The sequence below is a fragment of the Macrotis lagotis genome, chromosome X, assembly GCF_037893015.1.
Source record: "Macrotis lagotis isolate mMagLag1 chromosome X, bilby.v1.9.chrom.fasta, whole genome shotgun sequence".
Classification (NCBI taxonomy): Eukaryota; Metazoa; Chordata; class Mammalia; order Peramelemorphia; family Peramelidae; genus Macrotis; species Macrotis lagotis.
Window position 1 is genome coordinate 686,878,961 of NC_133666.1, and position 8,391 is coordinate 686,887,351.

Below are 8,391 nucleotides of genomic sequence, written 5' to 3' on the forward strand. Positions count from 1 at the left end.
CACATATTACCTCTTGGCATTCTTACCTATGTGACATTGGGAAGGTCATTTCACCACTTGTCTCTGAACTCCCTCATCTATAAAAGAAGGAGATTGGACTAGACATTTCTTTAAATCCTTCTGACTATGATGCTATGCCCTGGCTTCAAATTCCATCTCTGACATTCATTTTGGAACCATAAATGAGTCACTTTTGGTTCAGGAAAGCTCATTTTCCTTATCTGTAAAATGGGAGAAACAATATTGTGCAGTATGATCTCCTTCAGAGGATTGTTGTGAAAAAATCACTTGGTGAGTCTTAAATCATCATATGACTATGTGATATTATTATTGGAAGTGGTTGCAACAATTTTTTTCTTATTTTTCCACAATCTGACTTCCAGCCACTGGAGAGAAACCTTGTTGAAGTGTTAGAAAAACATCTGGGATGATAGCTCACACCAGAATAAATCGCTCAGGAATATTCCACCCACAGCTGCAATCATGTTTAAATGCCTTTGCCTGAATTGAGAGAGATGACGAGGACATTTTAGAATGTGAAACAATGCAGCAATGATAACTATAGATGAGCAAATATTTTTCAACAAAACTTGTTGAGCACAAGTTTAAAAGAAAACCCAGAACAGAGGTGGCCAACGGGGCCTGGGCTACTCATGCAACACTCCCCAGAGTGCACCTGAATCAGATTAAAATGTAATTGGAAAGTAGTGAACAAAATAAAAAATAATGTGATATAACATGGATAGCTCTACATCTTAAAACTAGGTCAATATTCCACCTGGAGGAATCATTTTGTACAGATCAGTGCTCCATCCTACCCTTGTTTCTGCTTGAGTTTGAAACCACTGGTCAAGAGAGCCAGAGTTGACCACAAATTGGAAAATCAGAGAATCTCAAAGCTGGAAAAAATCTGAGAGTAGAGAGGTAGAGTTAGAGGTTAACCCTATATTTAGCAGCAAATGCTTTCTAAATGAATAGTTTTGTGGTAAATTCATCCCTATGTCTTGTAAGGCAAGATCCAACAATATCATGAATATTCTGACCTGGTTTATTGAAAGTTATCAAATATTACAAGAGATGAATTACAGATGTCTGTATTTCAGAAGAAAGTTGAGTATAGGGAGCATGAATACTACTACCAAAGCCCTCTTTGTCAGATGCTTTCAGATGGGGAGTGTGATCATTGGACCTTCATTGCTTTCATTTCTCCACCAATCCGTTCCACACCAGTATCCATGACAGTCACAGGTTGAGTCTTCAGGAGCAATGAGATTCCCACATTAGAGAAGTTTGGCTATTAAATGGATATACCATTAACTATAATGATATAGCAGTTTGTAACCCAGCAAGCTGTTCTAATTTCTTATTTCTTCTATATCTTGGGTCAGCGAAGTGGCATCCATAGTGTATAGAATGCTCCATCTAGAATCAGATAGACTCATCTTCATGAGTTCAAATTCAGTCTCAGACATTTAGGACTTGGGTGGCTCTGGGCAAGTCACTTCACCCTGTTTGCCTCAGTTTCCTCATCTACAAAAGGAGTTGGAGAGGGAAATGGCAAACCACACCAGTGTCTTTGCCAAGAAAAAACCAAACAAACAAATAATCACAGAGGCTGAAAGACTGAAAAAATGACTGATCCACAAAATGTCTACATAGGTAAAAACTGATCTAAGAGTCGAAAGGCAGAAATTATCTCAAATAATTACCTCCTACATAGTTATTGGTCACACATCCTGGCTTCCGGATAGTTTCAGTTAAAACTCCACCTGGGGGTGGAGGCATCCTGATCCATATCTGGCCACTGGACCCAGGTGCCTCCAAAGAAGAGAGTGAGGCTGGTTACTCCATAGCACCCCTTCACTCAAATTGTGGTCCTTTTCCAGAATGAAGGACAAACATGTTGCTCAGCAAGAAGTCATTATTGCTTTGTGATGATCTCCAGCTGATCCTGTTTATATTTTATTTGTGCCTAGACATTTACATGTTGCTCCTCCATTAGATTGTGAGCTCCTTGAGGGAAGGGACATTTTTTTTGCTTTTCTTTGGATCCCCAGTATTTAGCACAGAGCCTAAACATGTTGATGTTGTTTAGTCATATCTGTCTCTAAGTGACCCCATGGACTTTTGCTCATGGGTTTTTCTTGGCAAAGATTTTGAAGTGGTTTGTCATTTCTCCAGTGTGTTCCCATTTCATAGATGAGAAACTGAGACAAATAAGGGTTAAATGACTCACCCAGACTCATTGGTTAGTTGTTTGGTTGGTGGATTGTTGTCCTTTGTTCTTGAGGAGGACCCAGACCTCACTATTTTACTGCCTAACTGAGTGGTCAGACCAGGATGAACTCATAATACTTTATTTATCACAGGTCAGGCCCAAATAGTCCATATGAACATCTGGGATAGAATCTCTAAACTTACACATCTCATGTTTCCTTGAGTGCTTCCATTCTGCCTTCCTCATAGAGTCCAACCCCCTCTCTGATAAGGGCATGCCATGCTGGGTGGTGCCAGTGTCTCCAATGATGCACAATCAATTCCAAAATTCTTTTTTTTTTTGTAAGGCAATGGGGTTAAGTGACCTGCCAAAGGTCTCACAGATAAGCAATTATTAAGTGTCTGAGTCTGGATTTGAACTCAGGTCCTCCAGACTCCAGGATCCGTGTCCTATCCGCTGCACCACCCAGCAGCCCCAAATCCAAAGTTCTTAAGAAAGACCTTGGGTCTTTCTTGTCCTTGTATTGATTTTCCTGACACCCACCTTGTGAGGGCTTGTCCTGTATGAGTTTTCCATTAATAGTCTTTTTGGCAAATAAATGTTTGGTATTTAAATAATATGCCCAGTTCATTGAAGTTGCACACTCTGTAAAAGAGTATGAATACTTCACAGTTTATTTTGAGAAAGGACCTTAGTGTCTGGTATCTTATTCCACCAGGTGATTTTTAGAATCTCCCTAAGAGAATTTAAATGGAAACAATTAACTCTCCTGGCATGATCGTAGTAGTCTGTCCAGGTTGCTCTCCAGGGACTGAGGCTGGATTTGAACTCAGATCTTCCTGACTTCAGGTCCAGGGCCCTACCCATTGCACTAACCTGACTGACATATAGTAGGCTTTTAAGAAATGTTTGTTGAGTTGTCAAAAAGTGACCCTCCAGTCAAGAGTCAAGACAAAATATTAACTGGCAAACCCATTGGACCGAATTGAACCAGGCTTTGACCTCATGGTACACAACCTTTATATGGTGGCAACTTAACACTCCTTTCAGCATTATAGGAAATCAGGGTAAAATCAATCAGAGATATTTGGCTCCAATCTCATTTTACAAGATGGAAGGGAAGGGTGGATGTGGAAGGGGATGTACTAAGGCATTGATAACTCGTAGAACTTGTTCAAGTTTATGCAGGTATAAAGTACCAGAATTGGTTTCTATATTCAAGTACTCAGACTGCAAACCCATTGTTCTTTCCACAATTTAACACTGTATCATTGAGTATGAAGAGGCTGGATTTTGCCTCGCTTCATGAAATGGGCCTAAGGGACTTAATTGTTCATTCAGTGATGGTGGAGAAAGCCAATAAATAATAATATTAAATACAGTGTTACTTGATAATGCTCATTAATTTAACCAATTTTGTTAAGTACCTATATTGTCAACCCCTATGTTTTATTTCATTATGAAATAATTTCAGGCCTCAACATATAATGGACAATATGGTAACAGGTAACCATGAAAATGTCATGAAATCTTAGAAATGAAAAGGACCTTAGGGAAATCATCTAGAGCAGAAGCAATGTTATATAGTAAAGGGGTACAAGCAGGGCAGCTAGGGGATTCCATAGTGCAAAGAGAACAGGGCCCGGAGTCAGGAAAACTCATCTTTCTGAGTTCAAAGCCAGCCACAGATACTTGCCGGAGGTGTGACGCTGAGGTCACACTGTTTATCTCAGTTACCTCATCTATAATATGAGTTGGAGAAGAAAATGGCAAACCACTCTGGTATCTTTTCCAAGAAATCTCTAAATGGGGTCCCAGAGAATCAGACATGATTGCAAATGACACAACAACAAGCTAAATTGTTAGGAGATCTGTGTTGTGACTTCAGTTCTGCCAGTAAATATTTGGGTAATCTCAGATCAGGAGTATGCTGATAAATGTTTAACAACTGGCTCTCTGTAGACACTACCTCCTTTAAAATTCAATCTGCATTATCATCATTTTCTCTGTTGCTTTATTAAGTCTAGAAATCAACAAAATAACCCTGATTTGTAGAGTTTTCCCATTTCCTATATGTAGTAAATACTCACATTGAACATTGAACAATTTGCCTTCAGGAGGTGGTTCAAACTGATTCCAGAACATTGCTGCCTTTCACACCTCTTGACTGAACCTCAGTTTCCTTACCTATAAAAGAAGAGAATTGGATTAGTTTTTCTCTTAACTGTCTCCCACATGCAGTCATGCTTTCTTTTTATGGTATTTTTGAGTTCAAACATTCTATATTCTAAGGACCCTCCCATCTCTTACATTCCCTTTTCTAGGGGCTCTCCATGTTCTAATATTCAGTGGTCTATGGTCCCTTTGAGCTCTAAATTAAAGGTCTTCTCTCATCGTCATCCAGCCCCCTCTCTGATCAAATGAGGAAACTGGGATCGCAAGTCAAAATAAACAAACAAACAAGACATCAGCCTGTATAATTCTGGGCTGAAATTATATGAGGGAACGAGGCCAAGTGGTCTTATTTCTCCAAACCATCAAACCACAATCAGGATAAAATCAACACTTCCTCCCTCTTGTATCCTTGAGAATTACACAACACTTTGTTGCATGTTCATGGGGGATTGCCTTTTTTTTACATGTCACACACTTCATCAGGGTACCAGAGAAGAAGAAGGTCACTAATGGTCTCCCACCGACAGTGACTCATCTTTTGTGAATCATGAGAATAAAAGGCTTACAGATGGCAGGGAGTGGAGGAGCCAATCATGGATGTTTCCTAAATGCCAGCAGGTGTTCACTAGAGTCTCTCTCCCTCCCCACCCCCTTTCTCTCTCTCTCTCTCTCTCTCTCTCTCTCTCTCTCTCTCTCTCTCTCTCTCTGTCTGTCTCTGTCTCTGTCTGTCTGTCTGTCTCTCTCTCTGTCTCTGTCTCTCTCTGTCTGTCTCTCTCTCTCTCTGTCTGTCTGTCTCTGTCTGTCTGTCTGTCTCTCTCTCTGTCTCTGTCTCTCTCTGTCTCTCTCTCTCTGTCTATCTCTCTCTCTGTGTCTCTCTCGTTTCTCTCTCTTTGCTACTGTCTTCTCTGTCTTTCTGTCTTTCTATCTCCTCATTCTGTCTCCTTCTCTCACCTCTCTCTGTCTCTTTCCCCCTGTCTCTCTCCCTATCTCTAACTCTCTGTCTCTTTATCTGTCTCTCTCTGTGTTTCTCTTTCTCCTTTTACTCCTTCTCTTGCTTTCTGTTGATATCTCTCTCTTCTTTCTTTCTCTCTCCTCTCCCTCTCCATTGCTGTATCTCTATAAATCTCTATCTCTTTCTATTTTACCTACAAACAAACAACATACCATATGAACCATAAATGTATAAATCAAGGAAGTAAGGAGATGACAAAAATTTATTAAATATCTATATGTCAGACCCTAGGACACAGATAAAACCAAAAATAAATAGTCCCTACACCCAAGGGTCTCACATTCTATTGGTGAAAGCACTATGCAATATACAAAATGCTCATAAGATAAAAAAGGTTGGGTAAAGGTTGAGGGGGCTGAAACAGGACTCATGGAGAAGGGGACAGCCAATCAACACCAAATTCTGTAAAAGAAAAAACAATTTGGAATTATGTGGCAGACCTGGAAGACTTGGCTCCTCTATTGATGAGTTGTATGCCTGTTTGACTACAACATTTAATTCTCTAAGTCTCAGTTTCCTAATCCACAAAATGGGCATAATTACATTACTTCCTGTTCAGGTTCTTCAAATGCTATCTGCTATTACATTTTCTTTTTTGCCTGGAGAACTGCAGAGTGCAGTAGAAAGAGCCTTGATTCAATGTATGATTGGCATTTACTCATTTTACTCATCTGTAAAAAGAATTCATTATACCTAGAGCGCATCTCCCACAGCTGTTGAAAAAAATCCAATAAAGAAAAATTTTTACTAACTTCAAAGTAATAAACAAATGTCAGACAATTTGGGAGTAGGGTGAAGGGTTGATTCTGATTTCGGATTTCATGCGAATAGGTATTTCCCTGGAAAGAAATGTCATCCATTTGTACAATTAGCTACTCAATAACTCACATTGTCTTGGAGAGTTTCTCAGACATCAAGAAGTTAATTGTCCAGTTCCATACAGTCAGTAATCAGAAGCAGGATTTGAATCCCAGCTTCCTGACTCCAAGGCTAATTTGTCTTTCTATTAGGGGACTCTGCCTCTAATAAATATAGGGGGTTTTCTATAATATTTCTATAACTTTACTATAGTGTTTCTATAATGTTTTCTATAAATACTCAGAAAATAATAAAATACCATTTTTTCTATGACTTCTATAATTTTTCTAGTGTTTCATAATATTTTCTATAAATAGAAAACAATAAAATATTTTCTATAATATTTCTATAATTTCTCTGTAATGTTTCTAAGTTTTCTATAAATGATCAGAAAAATAATAAAATATCATATAAATATGGAATTTTTTTTTGCTGTGGGAACAATGGTCCCCTGGCTTCAGAATCATCACTGTTTTCATTGTCCCTGAATTTACTCAACCAGTTAATTAGCATAGGCTTTTACTATGTGTCAGACACCATAAGAAGTATTACGGATTCAAAGAAAGGCAAAAACAGGCCCTGCTTTGTAGAAGCTTACAATCTAAGGGAGACGAAAACTTTGTACAAAGAAGAGATAGATGGGATAAATTAAGAGTATTCTCAGAAGGAAAGCAAAAAAAAAATAAAGGAGGACTGGCAAGGTTTTATTGCAGAAGGTGGCCCTTGAGTTGGATCTTGAAGAAAGCCAGGAGAAAGTCCAATGATAAGAGTAGGCAGGACTGTAAGGAAGTTCTGCAAGAAGCAGTCCAGTCAAGGATAGATCACTTATCAAGAGCCAATCTCACCACACCAGAGCTTTCCTTGCACAAGGAGGTGGGCAAACTAAACTGTGACTGTGTAGAATGTAGGGGACCACCATGATGTTTGCTCTGCTCCAGTTGAAACAATGGAATTGGTGAGGTCTTGGCATGAAGGTGACACCATTTTGTAGCTTGGTCCTAAAGCAGGATGTCATTCATCTGTTTTGCTCTGACTTCTGCCTCCCAGAGCAAGAAGTCATCCTTGGCTAGAAGGGTCTCTGAAGTGTGAGTGTCCTTGACATTGGTTTTCAAAGAGATGCTTGCATCAACTGCCAACAGTGGCTGCTTTGCATTGTACCTGTCACTGGCTTTTCAGAGCACTTTGGGTTTCTATGGCAATGCAAAGTAGAGATCCCTTTTTCATTTCCTGAAAGAGCTGCTTAAAGATTCAAGTCAAGATGTCCAAAACTACCTGTGAAATATTTTACAACATGGTCAGGTTATAGTAATGATCTCCAGATAATAAGGAATATAATGTATAATGTACTGTTGGGAGTGAAATACTGTGATTTGGGGGATGCAAAGAAATTGAAAAGGGTCTATTTGCCCCTTCTTTCAGTATATTTTCATGAATGTAAACATGAGTCATTGTTGGAGATTTAAAAAATAATAATTTAGAAAGTCCTGCCCTCGAGGCTAATGACTTAGTACCTTTGCTCTTGAAGGAAAGGGAAGGGGAAGGGGAAGGGGAAGGGGAAAGGGAAGGGAAGGGGAAGGGGGAAAGAAAGAGGGAAGGGAGGGGAGGGAGGACAGAGGGGAAGGAGGAGAAAGAGGAGGAGGAGGAGGAGAAGGAGAAGAAGGAGAAGGAAAAGGAAAAAGGAAAGAAGGAAGGAAGAAAGGGAGGGAAGAGAAGGGAAGGGAAGGAGGGAAGGGAAAGGGAAGGGTAGAGAAGGGAACACTGAGCAGGTTAAATTCACAGATTGCTGGGCCCTTGGTTTCAGGGAGGTCATTTTCCAGATAGCAAAACTGGGTTGGGGCCTCAAAGATTTTAAATCATGACATAACAACAGCAATATGATTGTTAATAAACTTTCTAAATGAACCCAAATCCTCTTGCATACCAATTTACCTCCTACACACAGTTCTAAAAAAGATATGTTCAACTTGTAAGACATGCATTTCATGGGGGAGAAGGGGAGGGTGAGAATACTTTCCAAGGCAGGAATGTGAAATGAAAGATAACAGCTTTAGCTAACAGCTGTCAGATTCATATGGCAGAAGGTGAGATGGAAGACTCTGAAGGAAAAGAGACTTGAATTATTTTTATA

At 39.5% G+C, this 8,391-nt stretch overlaps 1 long non-coding RNA gene across 1 annotated transcript in view; it reads right to left on the bottom strand.

Annotated features, from left to right (window-relative positions):
* Positions 1-1,051: 1,051 nt before the first annotated feature.
* Positions 1,052-8,391, bottom strand: part of LOC141501836 (uncharacterized) — a 22,965-nt gene continuing 15,625 nt past the window's right edge. Inside the window, exons 2-3 of the long non-coding RNA XR_012472316.1 lie at positions 4,309-4,405; positions 1,052-1,255 (exon numbers count right to left, since the gene is read on the bottom strand). This is a non-coding gene — a long non-coding RNA (uncharacterized LOC141501836). The remainder of the gene's footprint in view (positions 1,256-4,308; positions 4,406-8,391) is intronic.